At 44.9% G+C, this 20,993-nt stretch overlaps 1 protein-coding gene across 1 annotated transcript in view; it reads left to right on the plus strand.

The window, feature by feature from the left end:
* Positions 1 to 2,940: 2,940 nt before the first annotated feature.
* zbtb47b (zinc finger and BTB domain containing 47b) overlaps positions 2,941 to 20,993 on the plus strand; it is a 295,680-nt gene continuing 277,627 nt past the window's right edge. Inside the window, exon 1 of the mRNA XM_085987433.1 lies at positions 2,941 to 3,169. The gene's annotated coding sequence lies outside the window, so the exon portion shown is untranslated. The remainder of the gene's footprint in view (positions 3,170 to 20,993) is intronic.

Raw genomic sequence — 20,993 nt, forward strand, 5'->3', positions numbered from 1 at the left:
TGCGCTATCCAACACCACCGATACAGACATGGTTACCAGGGTCCTGTGTGCTATCCAACACCACCGATACAGACATGGTTACCAGGATCCTGTGTGCTATCCAACACCACCGATACAGACATGGTTACCAGGGTCCTGTGTGCTATCCAACACCACCGATACGGGCATGGTTACCAGGATCCTGTGTGCTATCCAACACCACCGATACGGGCATGGTTACCAGGATCCTGTGTGCTATCCAACACCACCGATACGGGCATGGTTACCAGGATCCTGTGTGCTATCCAACACCACCGATACGGGCATGGTTACCAGGATCCTGTGTGCTATCCAACACCACCGATACGGGCATGGTTACCAGGATCCTGGTGCTATCCAACACCACCGATACAGACATGGTTACCAGGATTCTGTGTGCTATCCAACACCACCGATACAGACATGGTTACCAGGATCCTGTGTGCTAGCCAACACCACCGATACGGGCATGGTTACCAGGATCCTGTGTGCTATCCAACACCACCGATACAGACATGGTTACCAGGATCCTGTGTGCTATCCAACACCACCGATACAGACATGGTTACCAGGATTCTGTGTGCTATCCAACACCACCGATACGGGCATGGTTACCAGGATCCTGTGTGCTATCCACCACCACCGATACAGGCATGGTTACCAGGATCCTGTGTGCTATCCAACACCACCGATACGGGCATGGTTGCCAGGATCCTGTGTGCTATCCAACACCACCGATACGGGCATGGTTACCAGGATCCTGTGTGCTATCCACCACCACCGATACGGGCATGGTTACCAGGATCCTGTGTGCTATCCAACACCACCGATACAGACATGGTTACCAGGATCCTGTGTGCTATCCAACACCACCGATACAGACATGGTTACCAGGATCCTGTGTGCTATCCAACACCACCAATACAGACATGGTTACCAGGATCCTGTGTGCTATCCAACACCACCGATACGGGCATGGTTACCAGGATCCTGTGTGCTATCCAACACCACCGATACAGACATGGTTACCAGGATCCTGCAAGCTATCCAACACCACCGATACGGGCATGGTTACCAGGATCCTGTGTGCTATCCAACACCACCGATACGGTCATGGTTACCAGGATCCTGCAAGCTATCCAACACCACCGATACAGACATGGTTACCAGGATCCTGAGAACGATCCATCACCACCGATACAGGCATGGTTAACAGGATCCTGTGTGCTATCCATCACCACTGATACGGACATGGTTACCAGGATCCTGAGAGCTATCCACCACCACCGATACGGACATGGTTACCAGGATCCTGTGTGCTATTCATCACCACCAATACAGACACGGTTACCAGGATCCTGTGTGCTAGCCAACACCACCGATACAGACAAGGTTACCAGGATCCTGTGTGCTATCCATCACCGCCAATACAGACATGGTTACCAGGATCCTGTGTGCTATCCAACACCACCGATACAGACATGGTTACCAGGATCTTGTGTGCTATCCAACACCACCGATACAGACATGGTTACCAGGATCTTGTGTGCTATCCAACACCACCGATACAGACATGGTTACCAGGATCCTGTGTGCTATCCAACACCACCGATACGGGCATGGTTACCAGGATCCTGTGTGCTATCCAACACCACCGATACGGGCATGGTTACCAGGATCCTGTGTGCTATCCAACACCACCGATACAGACATGGTTACCAGGATCCTGTGTGCTATCCAACACCACCGATACAGACATGGTTACCAGGATCCTGTGTGCTATCCAACACCACCGATACAGGCATGGTTACCAGGATCCTGTGTGCTATCCAACACCATCGATACAGACATGGTTACCAGGATCCTGCAAACTATCCAACACCACCGATACGGGCATGGTTACCAGGGTCCTGTGTGCTATCCAACACCACCGATACGGGCATGGTTACCAGGATCCTGCAAGCTATCCAATACCACCGATACAGACATGGTTACCAGGATCCTGTGTGCTATCCAACACCACCGACACGGGCATGGTTAGCAGGACCCTGCAAGCTATCCATGTGTTTGGGAACTTGCTCTTGAAACTTGAATCTGCTCTTCTTGAGGAGCGCTGCAGTCCGGTGGAAGCGGATTTTGGAGAGAGCCAAGTTCTTCGCAGAGGTTGACACCGTTAATGTCAGACCCTCTTGGTCATGGTGCCCCCCCACCCCCGGCGCCCTGCATGGTCGTCCATGGCGCCCACCTGTAAGGCCGGCCCTGTCCCTGGGTTTGGTTATTTCTCCTTTTTTTTGCCTCCCTCGTCCTGACTATTTACAAAACTTCTTTTTATCCCGTTTAGCCTTTTTCAACTTTTCCCTTTACCTCCCCGATGCCACATTAGTTTAAACCCACCCTGTCCACCCAAGCTCGAGTTAGCCTTCCCCGCAATTTAGACAAAAATGAGCTTGTCCCAATAGGAGTGGAAAAAAGCTCAATTTAAGGATAAGAGAAATAAGAAACAAAATTGACTTTTCCTGACCACTTTACATTAACACACACACACAACCCACAATAAATGGGGGATTATCTGACCTAAAATTGGACATAGCAGCGCCCTTACCCAGGCAGAGATTAAAAAAGAAAGACTTGCATTTATATAGCGCCTTTCAGCCACTGAAGTACTTTTTGAAGTGCAGTCACTGTTGTAATGTAGGAAACGATAGGCTGACAATTTACAGTTGTACACTTATAAATCGAGCTGGATGGGGTTTTCTTTTGCACGTTTTCATCTTTTATTGTTTTAACCCGTTTGGTAATATAGCACTGGGGATCGACCGATTATAAAACAGACGTAAAATAAAATGCGGCGATTTGGAGAGACGCGACCGCTTTAAGAGCGCTGCCCCGCCTTCCCTGCGAAGTGACACCGAGCTTGTAACTAACAACGCGGAAGTGCTCCAGACTTGTTCAAGTTCCAAGTGCAAAGGTCTTATTACTTGGGGTGGCAAAAAACACACAAAAAAAGTTTATTTTTATTTTTAATGTTGCTTTGATTTTGCTCCGAGGATTGTACTTGTGATTTAACACTGTGGGCGTTTTGCAGACAGACAGAGCGCGCCCGGGAGTCCCGAGTAACTCGCTTTAACTCCACTCCCAACAACCATATTTGGTAAGTTTTACAAAGTGTCTTTACCCCCCACCCCCGCCCCCAATCACCCCACCTACCCAAGTCTCTCTCTCTCTGTTCTTTGCGAAACTACTCTTTGAAGCCATCGAGTCGACTTGCCTTGTCTGTGCACACTTTTGCACTTTAAAGAAAAACCAAATTAAACTGCAAACTTTTTTTAAATTTGAGTTTGCTAAATCCCATTCGAACAGTTTATTTAATCTAGTTTTATTCAATTGCAGATCTTGCAATTATATCCAGGGGGTGGGGTTTAACAGTAACTCTTATTAAAAAGTAAAGCATGATTTAATGTATTAATAAATATTAATGCTTTAAGGTAGCGCCTCTATTCGTAAACAATTCTCTCCCCTCCTCCTCACTCTGCCAGTCGGGTTGGACATAACTGGGAAATAGTGTAACGTACTTCAGATTGGTCCTGTAATTGAATCGATTTTTGTTTTCTTACCTGTACTACTTACTGCCCCCGCCTCCTCTCTCCCTCTGCGGTCAGATTGGTTTAGGTGTTTAACCAGACTGCTACTGTACCTGGGCTGCTATGTATGCTGGAGTCGGAATAACTCTCTTATTTCTGGATAAACTTCCATTAGTCACACCACCGCACAAGTTTAATATCCGCCCCCGACCAATTTAAACTGCGTTTCCCAATCGCGTGCCTCTAAACTGGTTAGAGGTCACAACATGGACTGCAGCCCCCTGAGCTGCAAGAGAGACTTGCATTTCTGTAGCGCCTTTCACCACCACCGGATGTCTCAAAGCGCTTTACAGCCAATGAAGTACTTTTTTGAAGTGGAGTCACTGTTGTAATGTAGGAAACACAGCAGCCAATTTGCGCACAGCAAGCTCCCACAAACGGCAATGTGATAATGACCAGATAATCTGTTTTAGTGATGTTGATTTGAGGGTTGGCCAGGACAAAGTGGAGAACTTCCTGCTCCTCTTTGCAATAGTGGCCATGGGATCTTTTACATCCACCTGAGAGAGCAGACGGGGTCTCGGTTTAGCATCTCATCCGAAAGGTGGCACCTCCGACAGTGCAGCACTCCCTCAAGACCACACTGGGAGTGTCAGCCTGGATTTTTGTGCTCAAGTCTCTGGAGTGGGAACTTGAACCCACAACCTGCTGACTCTGAGGCGAGAGTGCTACCCACTGAGCCAGCGAGAGAGGAGAGGAGGAAATGGGAAAAACAGCCATGGTTCCCATTCCTGATCACTCGTCAATGTTTCCCTTCAGTCCGATCAGCACAGATCAGAGTCTGACTCTGGGACCTTCCTGCTCCCCATGCCCCAGTGTTACACCAAACGGTGCACTCGCTCACTGAGGCTTAAATGGAGATTAATGGGGCAATTTTAACCCAACCCGCCCATTGGGAAACTGACAGGATCGTGTGTGATGCTGGTTTCACACCCTGCCCAATGTTACTCTCCATTGGGATTCCCCGCTGGAGGGGTAGGTTAAAGTTCCTAAGAGTCCGATTTAATCTAATGTAAATTGGAGGTTTCAGTTAAAGTTTATGCAAGAAAGGAGGGAGAGAAAAAACAGGGAACTACAGGCCAGTTAGCCTGACATCAGTCGTCGGGAAAATGCTGGAATCCATTGTTAAGGAAGTGGGATCAGGGCACTTAGAAAATCATAACATGATTAGGCAGAGTTAGCATGGTTTTATGAAAGGGAAATCGCGTTTGACAAATTTATTGGAGTTTTTTGAGGATGTAACTAGCAGGGTAGATAAAGGGGAACCAGTGGATGTAGTATATTTGGATTTCCAAAAGGCATTCAATAAGGTGCCACATAAAAGGTTATTACACAAGATTAGGGTTCATGGGGTTGGGGGTAATATAGTAGCATGGATAGAGGATTGGTTAACGGCCAGAAAATAGAGCGTAGGGATAAATGGGTCTTTTTCAGGTTGGCAGGCTGTAACTAGCGGGGTGCCGCAAGGATCAGTGTTGGAGCCTCAGCTATTTACAATCTATATTAATGACCTAGATAAAGGGACCGAGTGTAATGTATCCAAGTTTGCTGATGATACAAAGCTAGGTGGGACAGTAAGCTGTGAGGAGAACACAATGTGTCTGCAAAGGGATATAGATAGACTAAGTGAGTAGGCGTAAGGTGGTAGCTGGAGTATAATGTAGGGAAATGTGAGGTTATTCACTTTGGGAGGAAGAATAGAAAAACAGAATATTTTTTTAAATGGTGAGAAACTTTCAAATGTTGGTGTTCAGAGAGATTTGGCTGTCCTTGTGCAAAAAAACACAGAAAGCTAGCATGCAGGTACAGCAAGCAATAAGGAAGGCAAATGGCATGTTGGCCTTTATTGCAAGGGGGCTGGAGTATAAGAGTAAGGAAGTCTTGCTCCAATTGTACAGGGCCTTGGTGAGACCTCACCTGGAGTATTGGGCACAGTTCTGGTCTCCTTATCTAAGGAAGGATATACTTGCCTTGGAGGCGGTGCAACAAAGGTTCACTAGATTGATCCCTGGGATGAGAGGGCTGTCCTATGAGGAGAGATTGTGTAGAATGGGCCTATACTATCTGGAGTTTAGAAGAATGAGAGGTGATCTCATTGAAACATACAAGATTCTGAAGGGGATTGACAGGGTAGATGCTGAGAGATTGTTTCCCCTGGCTGGAGTGTCTAGAACTAGGGGGCATAGTCTCAGGATAAGGGGTGGGCCATTTAAGACTGAGATAAGGAGGAATTTCTTCACTCAGAGGGTTGTGAATCTTTGGAATTCTCTGCCCCAGAGGGCTGTGGATGCTGAGTGGTTGAGTATATTCAAGGCTGAGATTTTTGGACTCTAGGGGAATCAAGGGATATGAAAATTGGGCAGGAAAGTGGAGTTGAGGTCGAAGATCAGCCATGATCTTATTGAATGGTGGAGCAGGCTCGAGGGGCCGTGTGGCCAACTCCTGCTCCTATTTCTTATATGTTTATAAACTACTCCAGTTTTGAGATTGTAGCCTATGCTATCCTGGGATTGGGTTACCTGATTTTTTTTAATTCATCATTGAGGATGTTGTTTGTGGGTTCCTATATTGCACTGCCCCTTGTGTGTGTCCGTTTAGTTCAGTGGCTGCACTCTCACCTCTGAGTCAGATGGTGTGGGCCCACGTAACCTAGGCTGACACTTCAGTGCCAGTAACGAGGGAGTGCTGCACTGTCGGAGGGAGCACTGCACTGTCGGAGGTGCCCTCTTTCAGGTGAGGCCTTGTCTGCCCTCTCGGGTGGATGTGAAAGATCCCACGGCCACTATTGGAAGCAGAGCACGCCCGATATCCTGGCCACCTTTTATCCCGAAACCAACATCGCCAAAAACAGCTGAACTGGCCACTTAACCTCATTCAAATAGCAAAATACTGCGGATGCTGGAAATCTGAAATAACAACAGAAAACGCTGGAAAAACTCAGCAGGCTAGGCAGCATCCGTGGAGAGAGAAACAAGAGGTAACGTTTCAGGTCAAAGACCTTTCGTCAGAACTCTTACCCTCATTGCTGTTTGCAGGGTTTCGATGTGTGCAAATTGGCTGCTGCTTTCCCTTACATAACAACACTTCAAAAGTAGTTCATTGGCTGTAAGGCGCCTTGGGGCACCCTGAGGGTGTACAAGGTGTTATATAAATACACATTCTTTCTTCTCTGCCACTGACACCTCGGCAGAGAGATAATCACAGCAATCAAAGGTGTGAATGGTGTCCAAACAGGTCAGTGAGGAAAACATTACATCAAAGAACAATGCGGTGGGGTCACAGACTGTGATCAGCTGACCATTTTATAGTTGTTAATTCGCAATCCAGCTATCCTCATGGATTATAAGAACGTGTTTTAGTTCCTTTTAATGATATAAACAGAGCGGATTGTGTGTGACTGATTGATTGATTGATTAATTTAAATGTAGAGACAAGACGCAGCCCCCTTTTAAGAGCGATGCACCTCCCTCCCTCGGCACCCAGTCCTGATGTGACCGATGCTCTAATAATGAGGAAGTGCTCCAGAGTTTTTTCAAGTTCCAGCTGGGAAGGGTTTACTATTTGGTGGGAAAGGGGAGCAACAATAAATTGTAAAAAAAATAGTTTTAAAGTTATAGAATTTTTTTAACAGGAGAATAATATTTGTGATTCAACAGTTTAAATGTATTAAAGCACTAATGTTATACCATCACTGGTAATACCAGAATGTTTTTTGAGATCAGGTATTGTTCTGTCTGTCTCAATATGGTTATGCTGCCTTCATCACTGAGGTACCCCATATAAGATCTCTGTGTGAGTTCATCGATTTCCGTACTGCCCACTAATATTTTGAACATACAAACTCCCATTGAAGGCTGTTCGCTTCTGGGTGACTGGAAAAGGGGTCTAGTCTGAAAAGCTCACATTGACAACTAGGCTTTGATGAGATAAATGCTTCCCAAACCCGTTTCTCCTTTTCTGGGCTACTGTCTTAGCCCGAGTGTCCTAAAATGAACCAACTTCGGTAACTATGTATCGTGGGGGACAGGATGGTTCTGGGCCTTGAATCCCGACCCAAGAGACCATCGTCCAATCCTGGGGTTCGAAGTAAAACTTGTCCTGCCCTGTGTGGTCATAACTCGGTGGAGGTCGTCAGGCTGGGTTCTGGCTTGAGCTGGTTGGTTTTGTGTTCTCGGCTGGAAGTGGACAGATATATCCCAGGTAGTCTTGGTTACTTGGGTACTCCTTTGTTCACTTATTGTTGGTGCAGAGCGGTTTATGAATCTTTGCAGGGCTATGAGGAAAGAGTGGAGGAGTGGGACTAATTTTCCAACATTACACCAGTGACTGCACTTCAAAAAGTACTTCATTGGTATAGAAATGCAAACTCTCTTTTTCTCTCTTTTTCTCTTTCTCTTTCTCTCTTTCTCTTTCTCTCTCTCTCTCTCTCTCTCTCTTTTCTTTCTCTCTCTCTCAATTCAATTCAATTCAATTCAATTCAAATGCTTTATTGGCATGAAAGTTTACAGGGAACCATATTGCCAAAGCTTACATAACAAAAAGTACAGTTTTCCAACATTCTGTAGGTGTCAAACAATTTTGACCTTCGTTGGGTACATACAATATTACTTTAAACAATATTAATTTAAACAGTCTTTGTACATCATTGGGTACATTCAGTATTAATTTTAAACAGTCCTCAGGTTGTGACATGTTGTTACATATTTGGCACCAAGGTATGGTCTGTCTCCTTCTCCCAGGACTAATCTTAATTTTGACAGGTCATCCAATTCCTTGAAATCTGGGGTTGTTTGGCTGAGCTTGTCAAATAATATGTTTCTTGATGTGTTGAATTTTTCGCATTTTAGGAGGAAATGCATCTCTGTCTCAACCTCGCCGGCCAGACATTGATCACATATTCTATTCTCTCTAGGCTGCCAGGATTTCTTGTATCTTCCTTTTTCAATTGCCAGTTGGTGGTCGCTTAGTCTGTACCTGGTGAGGGTCTGTCTCTGTTTTGTGTCTCTGATGGTCGAGCGATAGTCTGCCAGTTTATATTCTCTTTTTAGGGCCCGGTAACATTCTAATCTGCTTTGGCTTTTGGTTATTTTGTTCCAATGTTCCAGGTAGGTTTCTTTGCATTGTTTAATGATTTGGTTCACTCGGATTGGTGTTTGGACGGCAGTGTTGGTCTGGGACTGGTCAGGGTCCGGCTGAGTAGGAGTACTTAGTTTCAGTAGCAGCTGACTCAGGGGACTCTTTTCTGGGTTTAGCTCTTGGGTCTGGAAGGCTTTAAAATGAAGGGTGTCTGGGGAGCTAGATTTGAGGTGATTTAGGAAGTTTAGTGCTCGTTTTTGGATGTTTATTATCAGTGGGTATCTGCCTAGTTCGGCTCTGCATGCATTTGTTGGTGTTTTCCTTTGGGTGCGAAGGATGCTTCGGCAAAATTCTGCATGTAGGGCTTCTATTGTGTGTTTTTCCCATTTAGTGTAGCGATGGTGACTGAGCGGGCCCCATACTTCACTACCGTACAGCGCAATGGGCAGGATTATGCTGTCAAATATTTTGAGCCAGATTTTGATTGGGATTTGGATGTTGTAGAATTTTTTCTTTTTATTGCATATAGGGCTCTTCGGGCTTTTTCTCTCTCTCTCTCTTTCTCCCTTTCTCTCTCTCCCCCTTTTTCTCTCTCTCTCTCCCTTTCTCTCTCTCTCTCTCCCTTTCTCTCTCTCTCTCTCTCTCTCCCTTTCTCTCTCTCTCTCTCTCCCTTTCTCTCCCTTTCTCTCTCTCTCCTCTCTCTCTCTCTCTCTCTTTTTTCTCTCTCTCTCTCTCTCTCTCTCTCTCTCTCTCTCTCCCTTTCTCTCTCTCTCTCTCTCTCCCTTTCTCTCTCTCTCTCTCCCTTTCTCTCTCTCTCCCTTTCTCTCTCTCTCTCTCTCCCTTTCTCTCTCTCTCTCTCTCCCTTTCTCTCTCTCTCCCTTTCTTTCTCTCTCTCTCTCTCTCTCCCTTTCTCTCTCTCTCTCTCTCTCTCTCTCCCTTTCTCTCTCTCCCTTTCTCTCTCTCTCTCCCTTTCTCTCTCTCTCTCTCCCTTTCTCTCTCTCCCTTTCTCTCTCTCTCTCCCTTTCTCTCTCTCTCCCTTTCTCTCTCTCTCTCTCCCTTTCTCTCTCTCTCTCCCTTTCTCTCTCTCTCTCCCTTTCTCTCTCTCTCTCCCTTTCTCTCTCTCTCTCCCTTTCTCTCTCTCTCTCTCTCTCTCCCTTTCTCTCTCTCTCTCTCTCTCTCCCCCTTTCTCTCTCTCTCTCCCCCTTTCTCTCTCTCTCTCTCTCTCTCTCCCTTTCTCTCTCTCTCCCTTTCTCTCTCTCTCTCTCTCTCTCCCTTTCTCTCTCTCTCTCTCTCTCTCTCTCCCTTTCTCTCTCTCTCTCTCTCTCCCTTTCTCAGTTCAGTTCAGTTCAGTTCAAATGCTTTATTGGCATGAAAGTTTACAGAGAACCATATTGCCAAAGCTTACATAGCAAAAAGGTACAGTTTTCCAACATTCTGTAGGTGTCAATCGATTTGACATTTGTTGGGTACATACAATATTACTTTTAAACAATATTAATTTTAAACAGTCTTTCTACTTCATTTGGTACGTTCAATATTAATTTTAAACAGTCTTACTTTTAAACAGTCCTCAGGTTGTGACATGTTGTTACATATTTAGCCCCAAGGTATGGTCTGTCTCCTTCTCCTAGGACTAATCTCAATTTTGACAGATCATCCAATTCCTTGAAATCTGGGGTTGTTTGGCTTAGCTTGTTGAATAATATGTTTCTTGATGTGTTGAATTTTTCGCATTTTAGGAGGAAATGCATTTCTGTTTCAACCTCGCCAGCCAGACATTGATCGCATATTCTATTCTCTCTAGGCTGCCAGGATTTCTTGTATCTGCCTTTTTCAATTTCCAGTTGGTGGTCGCTTAGTCTGTACCTGGTGAGGGTCTGTCTCTGTTTTGTGTCTCTGATGGTCGTGAGGTAGTCTGCCAGTTTATATTCTCTTTTTAGGGCCCGGTAACATTCTAATCTGCTTTGGCTTTCGGTTATTTTGTTCCAATGTTCCAGGTAGGTTTCTTTGCATTTTTTAATGATTTGGTTCACTCGGATTGGTGTTTGGACGGCTGTGTTGGTCTGGGGCTGGTCAGGGTCCGGCTGAGTACTTAGTTTCAGTAGCAGCTGACTCAGGGGACTCTTTTCTGGGTTTAGCTCTTGGGTCTGAAAGGCTTGGAAATGAAGGGTGTCTGGGGAGCTAGATTTGAGGTGATTTAGGAAGTTTAGTGCTCGTTTTTGGATGTTTATTATCAGTGGGTATCTGCCTAGTTCGGCTCTGCATGCATTTGTTGGCGTTTTTCTTTGGGTGCGAAGGATGCTTCGGCAGAATTCTGCATGTAGGGCTTCTATTGTGTGTTTTTCCCATTTAGTGTAGCTTTGGTGATTTAGCGGGCCCCATACTTCACTACCGTACAGTGCAATGGGCAGGATTATGCTGTCAAATATTTTGAGCCAGATTTTGATTGGGATTTGGATATAGAATTTTCTTTTTATTGCATATAGGGCTCTTCGGGCTTTTTCTTTTAGTGCATTCACTGCTATGCTGAAGCTCCCTGATGCTGTAATAGTTAGACCAAGGTAGGTGTAGCTCATAGTGTGTCCTATAGTGGTATCACTGAGGGTAAACTGGTATTTGTTTTCCTGACATCTGGGCCTTTTTTGAAAAATCATGATGTTGGTTTTCTTTAGATTTACTGTTAGAGCCCAATTTTGGCAGTATTTGTCGAGTAGGTCTAGTTGTTGCTGTAATCCCTGTTCTGTGGGAGACAGCAGAACCAGGTCGTCCGCATAGAACAGGGACTTCACTTCTCCATCCAGGAGACGGAGACCTGGTGACTCGCTTTGCTCCAGCATGTCTGCTAATTCATTTATGTATATGTTGAACAGGGTCGGGCTCAAATTGCAGCCCTGCCGGACGCCTCTTCTCTGGGTGAAGAAATCGGTGCGTTTGTCTCCAATTTTGACCCCGCATTTGTTTTTCAGATACATTGATTTAATAAGGTCATAGACTTTGCCCCCTATTCCACACTGAAGAAGTTTATAATAGAGCCCTTCGTGCCATATAGAGTCAAAGGCTTTCTTGAAGTCGATGAAACAGGCGAATATTTTCCCATTTTTTGTTTGGTGTATATGTTTTTCAATGAGGGTGTGAAGGGTATAGATATGGTCGGCGGTGCGGTGTTTTGGAAGAAAGCCTATTTGTTTTTTTCTGAGGATATTATGTTTGTTAAGAAAATCAAGTAATCTACTATTTAGAATACTGCAGAATAACTTCCCTAGACAACTGTTGACACAGATGCCGCGGTAGTTATTTGGGTCTGATTTGTTTCCACTTTTATATATGGGGGAGATTAGTCCTTGGCACCAGATATCGGGAAAACAGCCTGAACGTAATATGATGTTGAATAATTTGAGTACCGCACCCTGCATCTCCATATTGCTGAACTTGAGCATTTCATTTTTGATGTTGTCTGGGCCACAGGCTTTCTTTAGGTGGAGAGATTTTGTTTTTGTGGCCAGTTCTTTCCATGTGATTGGGGAGTCTAGAGGGTTTTGGTTGTCTTTAATTGTTGCTTCTAATGTGTGGAGTTTTTCTGTGACCTGATGTTGACTTGGGTTTGTTTCGTTTATTGGGATGTCTTTGTAGAGGTTTTCAAAATGTGTTCTCCAGATGTCGCCATCTTGGATTGGTAATGCTTGCAATTGTGTTGTACTCAGGTTATTCCACATTTCCCAGAATTGTTTTGGATTGGTGGAGTTTTCAATTTCTTCGAGTATTTTGTGGGTATAGTTTTGTGTTTTGTTCCTAATGGTGTGTTTATATCTTTTGAGGGTTTCATTGTATCTAGTACGTAGGTCCGGATTGTTTGGTTGGCGATGCTTTTGGTTTGATATTTTTCTCAGGTCTTTTCTGGCATTTTTGCATTCGTGGTCAAACCATTTCTTATTTTTATTTTGTCTTTTGTGACGCTTCCTCTTCTGTTTCACAAGGTCGGCTTTTACAGCTGCCTCATGGAAGATCATATTTATATCCTCTATGGCCATGTTTACACCATCTCTGGTGATCTCGTATGGGTTTTCTTTAAATTTTGATATTTTACTTGTGAGATCAGGTGACTTTAGTGCTGTGATGAATTTTTCTCCACTGTCTGGGGCCCATCTGTATGTCTGGTTTATTTTATGGAGCTTACTGGGTTCTTTTTTTGTGTCTGTAGTTTGGGCAGAAAGTTTAAGGTACATATTTATTTGGTTATGGTCTGAGAGGGGGGATTGCTGCCTGACAGTGAATGCGTTGATATCGCAGGGGTCCAGGTCAGTGATTGTATAGTCCACCACACTAGACCCAAGAGTTGAGGAGTATGTGAGTCTCCCTAGGGAGTCCCCTCTGAACCTACCATTAACTATGTACAGGCCTAAGGCTCGGCAGAGTTGCACTACCTCCCTACCGCTTTTATTTATTTCACGATCAAGGTTGTTCCGATTTGCGATGGCTGGTGTGACATCTAAAGGGGTCTGGCCAAACACATGGTTGTTTCCCTGTGGGTCTATGAAGTCAGGTTCACAACCGGTCCTTGCATTTAGGTCCCCACATATTATCACCTTTCCTTGGGCCTGGAAATGGCTGATTTCCATGTGGAGAGTATCAAATAACTCCTCTTCGAAATATGGCGATTCTATTGGAGGTATGTAGATCGCACATAAGTAAACATCTTTTTTTGCTATTCCTATATTTTTATCTAGTTTTAGCCATATGTGTGATTTCCCCTGTTTTACCGGTGAGATGTGTTTGTCCAGTTCTCCCTTATACCACACCAATATTCCCCCGGAGGTTCTGCCCTTGCGTGTTTTAGTGTTCTTTACTGAGGGCACAATGATTTCATGGTACATTGGAGGACAGTGGGTCGGCACGTCCTTTTGGCACCATGTTTCTGTTAACACAATTATATCAATGTCTTTTATAGCTTTTAGGAATTCAGGGTCTGTACTCTTCATCCCAAAAGTTGAGGAGCGGAGGCCCTGGATATTCCAGCAGCTTATGTGGAAAGAACGCATTTATATAGTTCAATAAAACGAAATAAAATGGACCTATTTTGTGGGATGAGTGTGGAAACACTATTTTCTATAATGCTAAATGATGATTTAGTATAAATTTCATGAGGCATGCACATATATCTATCTAATAATAGTAATAATACTGATAAGATAACAATAATGATAATGATAAATAACAATATTAATAATTTCTCCGACTTTCTATCAGGCTGTTCAGCATCGTCATGATCTTTCTCAGTTCTTGGTCTACAGTTGCTATCACTGAGACATGGTTGAGGGAGGGGCAAGACTGGCAGCTCAATATTCCGGGGTACAGAATCTTCAGGCGAGACAGAGGGGGAGGTATAAGAGGAGGGGGTGTCGCAATATTAATTAAGGAGTCAATTACTGCAGTAAGGAGGGATGATATATTAGCTGGGTCCTCTAATGAGGCCATATGGGTGGAGCTTAAAAACAAAAAGGGGGCAAGCACTTTGCTGGGAGTGTACTATAGGCCTCCAAACAGTCAGGGGGAGATAGAGGAACAGATATGTAGGCAAATCTCAGAGAAATGTGCAAATAATAGGGTAATAATAATGGGGGATTTCAACTTCCCCAATATTAACTGGGATAGTCAGAGTGTGAAAGGCTCAGAGGGTGTAGAATTCTTAAAGTGCATCCAGGAGAGCTTTTTGAGCCAGCATGTAGAAAGTCCTACAAGAGAGGGGGCGGTACTGGACCTAATTCTAGGGAATGTGGCCGGCCAAGTGGAAAAAGTGCTAGTAGGTGAGCACTTTGGTGATAGTGACCATAATATGGTAAGATTTAAGGTGGTCATGGAAAAGGACAGGGATGGGCCGGAAATAAAGGTTCTAAATTGGGGGAAGGCCGATTTTAATAGGATAAGGCAGGATCTGGCCAAAATGGACTGGGATCAGCTACTTGTAGGAAAATCCGCATCGGAGCAATGGGAGGCTTTCAGAAGGGAGATTGAGATCATACAAGGGCAACATGTTCCCGTAAAGGTCAAGAGTGGTTCCAAAAACCACAGGGAACCGTGGATGTCAGGGGATATACGGGAATGGATTAGGAAAAAAAGGAGGGCTTTTGGTAGATACAAAAGGCTAAAGACGGAGGAAGCCCTAGAGGAGTACAAAAAGTGCAGGGGGATACTTAAAAAAGAAATTAGGAGATCAAGGAGGGGCCATGAAATAACACTGGCGAGCAAAATAAAGGAAAATCCGAAGATGTTTTATAAGTATATTAAGGGTAAAAGGATAACTAGGGAAAAAATAGGGCCCATTAGGGACAAAAGTGGCAATCTGTGTGTGGAGCCGGAAGATGTAGGAGGGGTTCTAAATGAATTTTTTGCATCTGTTTTCACTATGGAGAAGGACGACGTAGACATAGAAATAGGGCGGGGGGACTGTGATATGCTCGAACATATTAACATCGAGAGGGAGGAGGTATTGGCGGTTTTAGCTGGCCTAAAAATGGATAAATCCCCAGGCCCCGATGAAATGTACCCCAGGCTGCTGTGTGAGGCAAAGGAGGAGATTGCGGGGGCTCTAACACATATATTCAGGACCTCTCTGGCCACAGGGGATGTGCCAGAGGACTGGAGAACCGCTAATGTAGTACCATTATTCAAGAAGGGTAGTAGGGAAAAACCGGGGAACTACAGGCCAGTGAGCCTAACATCAGTGGTAGGAAAATTACTGGAAAAAATCCTGAGGGACAAAATTTGTCTCCACTTGGAGAGGCAAGGATTAATCAGGGATAGTCAACATGGCTTTGTCAAGGGAAGATCATGTCTGACTAATTTGATTGAATTTTTTGAGGGGGTGACTAGGTGTGTGGATGAGGGTAACGCAGTGGATGTGGTATACATGGATTTCAGTAAGGCCTTCGATAAAGTCCCGCACAGGAGACTGGTCAAGAAGGTAAGAGCCCATGGAATCCAGGGTGCCTTGGCACATTGGATACAAAACTGGCTTAGTGGCAGAAGGCAGAGGGTGATGGTCGAAGGTTGTTTTTGTGACTGGAAACCTGTGGCCAGTGGGGTACCACAGGGATCGGTGCTGGGTCCCTTGCTGTTTGTGGTCTACATTAATGACTTGGATATGAATGTAAAGGGTATGATCAGTAAATTCGCGGATGATACTAAAATTGGTAGGGTGGTAAATAGCGAGGAGGGTAGCCTCAGTCTGCAGAACGATATAGATGGGTTGGTCAGATGGGCGGAACAGTGGCAAATGGAATTTAACCCGGAAAAGTGCGAGGTGATGCACTTTGGGGGGTCTAACAAGGCAAGGGAATACACAATGAATGGTAAGACCCTAGGCAAGACGGAGGGTCAGAGGGATCTGGGTGTGCAGGTACACAGATCCCTGAAGGCGGCGGAACAGGTGGATAAGGTGGTAAAAAAGGCATATGGGATACTTGCCTTCATTAGCCGAGGCATAGAATATAAGAGCAAGGAGGTTATGATGGAGCTGTATAAAACACTGGTTAGGCCACAGCTGGAATACTGTGTGCAGTTCTGGTCGCCACACTACAGGAAAGATGTGATCGCGTTAGAGAGGGTGCAGAGGAGGTTCACCAGGATGTTACCAGGGCTGGAGCGCTTCAGCTATGAAGAGAGACTGGGCAGATTGGGTTTGTTTTCCTTGGAGCAGAGGAGGCTGAGGGGGGACATGATTGAGGTGTACAAAATTGTGAGGGGCATAGATAGGATGGATGCTGAGGAGCTTTTCCCCTTAGTAGAGGGGTCAATAACTAGGGGGCATAGATTCAAGGTAAAGGGAGGGAGGTTTAGAGGGGATTTGAGAAAGAACTTTTTCACCCAGAGGGTGGTTGGAGTCTGGAACTCACTGCCTGAAAGGGTTGTGGAGGCAGAAACCCTCACAACATTTAAGAAGCATTTGGATGAGCATTTGAAATGCCATAGCATACAAGGCTACGGGCCAAATGCTGGAATATGGGATTAGATTAGACAGGGCTTGATGGCCGGCATGGACACGATGGGCCGAAGGGCCTCTATCTGTGCTGTATTACTCTATGACTCTATGACTCTATGACAGTCTGTGGTCTAGAGGGGGGTCTTGGGTCAGGTATAAAAGCACGGTTCTGTTGTTGGTTTTGTATAGGGGGGTGGGGGACATTGGTGGTCCTGTTTGGGCTCCCAATGGTAGAGGGGGTGGGAGGGCTGCGTCTTTTGGCAGTGTTTATGAGGTTTCTTGCGAAGACCCACATCCGCTGTTTGAGTAGATGTATTTCGTCATAGAGGTCCCTTGTGTTGATGTTTGGATGATGGGCCAGGGAGACGTTGGGGAGGACAGAACATCTCGTGTCGATCTCCCTGTTGGTGTTGTGGATTATATAGGCTGGGGTGTCCTTTCTGGGCAGTAGTGTGGAGATCACGATCCGCGCCTCGGGGAATTCCCTGCTGGCCTTTTCCGCCATCCTGCTCACCGCCCTAGCAGTGCCTTCCTGTAGGGTGCGTAGGTCGTTCGTGCCTGTGTGGATCACAATCCATTTGGGGCTTCCAAGGGATTCTTTGTTCAGGATCTTCATTGCTTGGTCTGTGTTGCTGCACCATTTTTTCAGGACTTGATGGTCTGGGAACAGCCTCTGGGGGTCCAGAAACTTTCCGTTGGAGTCGGTCAGCAGGACCGCCTGAGGGGCTGGTTTTTCAGACTGGGTAACAGTAGTCTGGGTAGGACTCGCCTGGTGGCTGGTTGTTGGCTGGGTTTCTGGGATATGTTGTGTGGCAGGAGCGGGGTTTGTGGCTTTCGGTGTGTCTTCGTGTGGGGTGGCATCCGGCGGGTTCTGTGTCCTTGTGTGTGTTGTTTTTGTGTCCTCAGGTTTTTGGACCTTAAGAGGTTTGTGTTGCCTGCTGAGCCTTTCTACGGTCTCCTTCGTTTTGTTTCGTTGAGTACGGAGTTCTTTGATCTCATTTCTTTGCTCCTCTATATGGTCTTTCTCAGCTTGTGGATGGTGGACTCGTGTTCCGTTTTTAGCTGTTTGAATTCCTCCTTCAAATTCTTGGCCAGTGTTTCTCTGTATTCATTGAAATCAAGTTCTAGTTTGGCCAGATTCTCTTTCATCATTTTGTTTTCGTTGAGAGGTATGGGGGGGTTGGAGATGGACAGGGAGGTGTTTTCCTCTGCTGGTCTCTCTTCTTCTTCCTCCACTTGGCTCTCATCATCCTCTGTTCGACTCTCTTTTGCTTCCTGTCCATTGGTCCTCTTTGTGTCTGCCTTAGTTTTCAACTGGGGGAATTCCTTTTCGAAGGAGTCTAGATTTTCCACATTCCCCTGTATCATGATCTTTCTATTTTTGTTGTAGTAGCTTATGGTTAGCAGGGGGTCATCTTTATCTAGGTTTCCATCTTTACATATTTTCAGTCTGCCTCCACTGCCAATACCTTCACTGGAGATGTATGTGTAGTGTTTTTGTAAAGTCTCCTTCCAGGAGGTGACGTATTCGGTGTAGAATATGAGGTTGTTCTTCAGCTTCGTCCCTTTGTGTGTGGTATAGTCAACGTAGAGGATCTCTGGGTTATTTTTCTCTCTCTCTCTCTCTCTCTCCCTTTCTCTCTCTCTCTCTCTCTCTCTCTCTCTCCCTTTCTCTCCCTTTCTCTCTCTCTCCCTTTCTCTCTCTCTCTCCCTTTCTCTCTCTCTCCCTTTCTCTCTCTCTCCCTTTCTCTCTCTCTCTCTCTCTCTCCCTTTCTCTCTCTCTCTCTCTCTCTCTCTCCCCCCCTTTCTCTCCCTTTCTCTCCCTTTCTCTCCCTTTCTCTCTTTTCTCTCTCTCTCTCTCCCTCTCTCTCTCTCTCTCTCTCTCTCTCTCTCCCTTTCTCTCTCTCTCTCTCTCTCCCTTTCTCTCTCTCTCTCTCCCTTTCTCTCAGTTCAGTTCAGTTCAGTTCAAATGCTTTATTGGCATGAAAGTTTACAGAGAACCATATTGCCAAAGCTTACATAGCAAAAAGGTACAGTTTTCCAACATTCTGTAGGTGTCAATCGATTTGACATTTGTTGGGTATATACAATATTACTTTTAAACAATATTAATTTTAAACAGTCTTTCTACTTCATTTGGTACGTTCAATATTAATTTTAAACAGTCTTACTTTTAAACAGTCCTCAGGTTGTGACATGTTGTTACATATTTAGCCCCAAGGTATGGTCTGTCTCCTTCTCCTAGGACTAATCTCAATTTTGACAGATCATCCAATTCCTTGAAATCTGGGGTTGTTTGGCTTAGCTTGTTGAATAATATGTTTCTTGATGTGTTGAATTTTTCGCATTTTAGGAGGAAATGCATTTCTGTTTCAACCTCGCCGGCCAGACATTGATCGCATATTCTATTCTCTCTAGGCTGCCAGGATTTCTTGTATCTGCCTTTTTCAATTTCCAGTTGGTGGTCGCTTAGTCTGTACCTGGTGAGGGTCTGTCTCTGTTTTGTGTCTCTGATGGTCGTGAGGTAGTCTGCCAGTTTATATTCTCTTTTTAGGGCCCGGTAACATTCTAATCTGCTTTGGCTTTCGGTTATTTTGTTCCAATGTTCCAGGTAGGTTTCTTTGCATTTTTTTAATGATTTGGTTCACTCGGATTGGTGTTTGGACGGCTGTGTTGGTCTGGGGCTGGTCAGGGTCCGGCTGAGTACTTAGTTTCAGTAGCAGCTGACTCAGGGGACTCTTTTCTGGGTTTAGCTCTTGGGTCTGAAAGGCTTTGAAATGAAGGGTGTCTGGGGAGCTAGATTTGAGGTGATTTAGGAAGTTTAGTGCTCGTTTTTGGATGTTTATTATCAGTGGGTATCTGCCTAGTTCGGCTCTGCATGCATTTGTTGGCGTTTTTCTTTGGGTGCGAAGGATGCTTCGGCAGAATTCTGCATGTAGGGCTTCTATTGTGTGTTTTTCCCATTTAGTGTAGCTTTGGTGATTTAGCGGGCCCCATACTTCACTACCGTACAGTGCAATGGGCAGGATTATGCTGTCAAAAATTTTGAGCCAGATTTTGATTGGGATTTGGATGTTGTAGAATTTTCTTTTTATTGCATATAGGGCTCTTCGGGCTTTTTCTTTTAGTGCATTCACTGCTATGCTGAAGCTCCCTGATGCTGTAATAGTTAGACCAAGGTAGGTGTAGCTCATAGTGTGTCCTATAGTGGTATCACTGAGGGTAAACTGGTATTTGTTTTCCTGACATCTGGGTCTTTTCTGAAAAATCATGATGTTGGTTTTCTTTAGATTTACTGTTAGAGCCCAATTTTGGCAGTATTTGTCGAGTAGGTCTAGTTGTTGCTGTAATCCCTGTTCTGTGGGAGACAGCAGAACCAGGTCGTCCGCATAGAACAGGGACTTCACTTCTCCATCCAGGAGACGGAGACCTGGTGACTCGCTTTGCTCCAGCATGTCTGCTAATTCATTTATGTATATGTTGAACAGGGTCGGGCTCAAATTGCAGCCCTGCCGGACGCCTCTTCTCTGGGTGAAGAAATCGGTGCGTTTGTCTCCAATTTTGACCCCGCATTTGTTTTTCAGATACATTGATTTAATAAGGTCATAGACTTTGCCCCCTATTCCACACTGAAGAAGTTTATAATAGAGCCCTTCGTGCCATATAGAGTCAAAGGCTTTCTTGAAGTCGATGAAACAGGCGAATATTTTCCCATTTTTTGTTTGGTGTTTATGTTTTTCAATGAGGGTGTGAAGGGTATAGATATGGTCGGCGGTGCGGTGTTTTGGAAGAAAGCCTATTTGTTTTTTTCTGAGGATATTATGTTTGTTAAGAAAATCAAGTAATCTACTATTTAGAATACTGCAGAATAACTTCCCTAGACAACTGTTGACACAGATGCCGCGGTAGTTATTTGGGTCTGATTTGTTTCCACTTTTATATATGGGGGAGATTAGTCCTTGGCACCAGATATCGGGAAAACAGCCTGAGCGTAATATGATGTTGAATAGTTTGAGTATCGCACCCTGCATCTCCATATTGCTGAACTTTAGCATTTCATTTTTGATGTTGTCTGGGCCACAGGCTTTCTTTAGGTGGAGAGATTTTGTTTTTGTGGCCAGTTCTTTCCATGTGATTGGGGAGTCTAGAGGGTTTTGGTTGTCTTTAATTGTTGCTTCTAATGTGTGGAGTTTTTCTGTGACCTGATGTTGACTTGGGTTTGTTTTGTTTTTTGGGATGTCTTTGTAGAGGTTTTCAAAATGTGTTCTCCAGATGTCGCCATC

Source organism: Somniosus microcephalus, chromosome 5 (assembly GCF_052327205.1).
Source record: "Somniosus microcephalus isolate GS21.2 chromosome 5, FLI_Smic_1.0, whole genome shotgun sequence".
Taxonomy (NCBI): domain Eukaryota; kingdom Metazoa; phylum Chordata; class Chondrichthyes; order Squaliformes; family Somniosidae; genus Somniosus; species Somniosus microcephalus.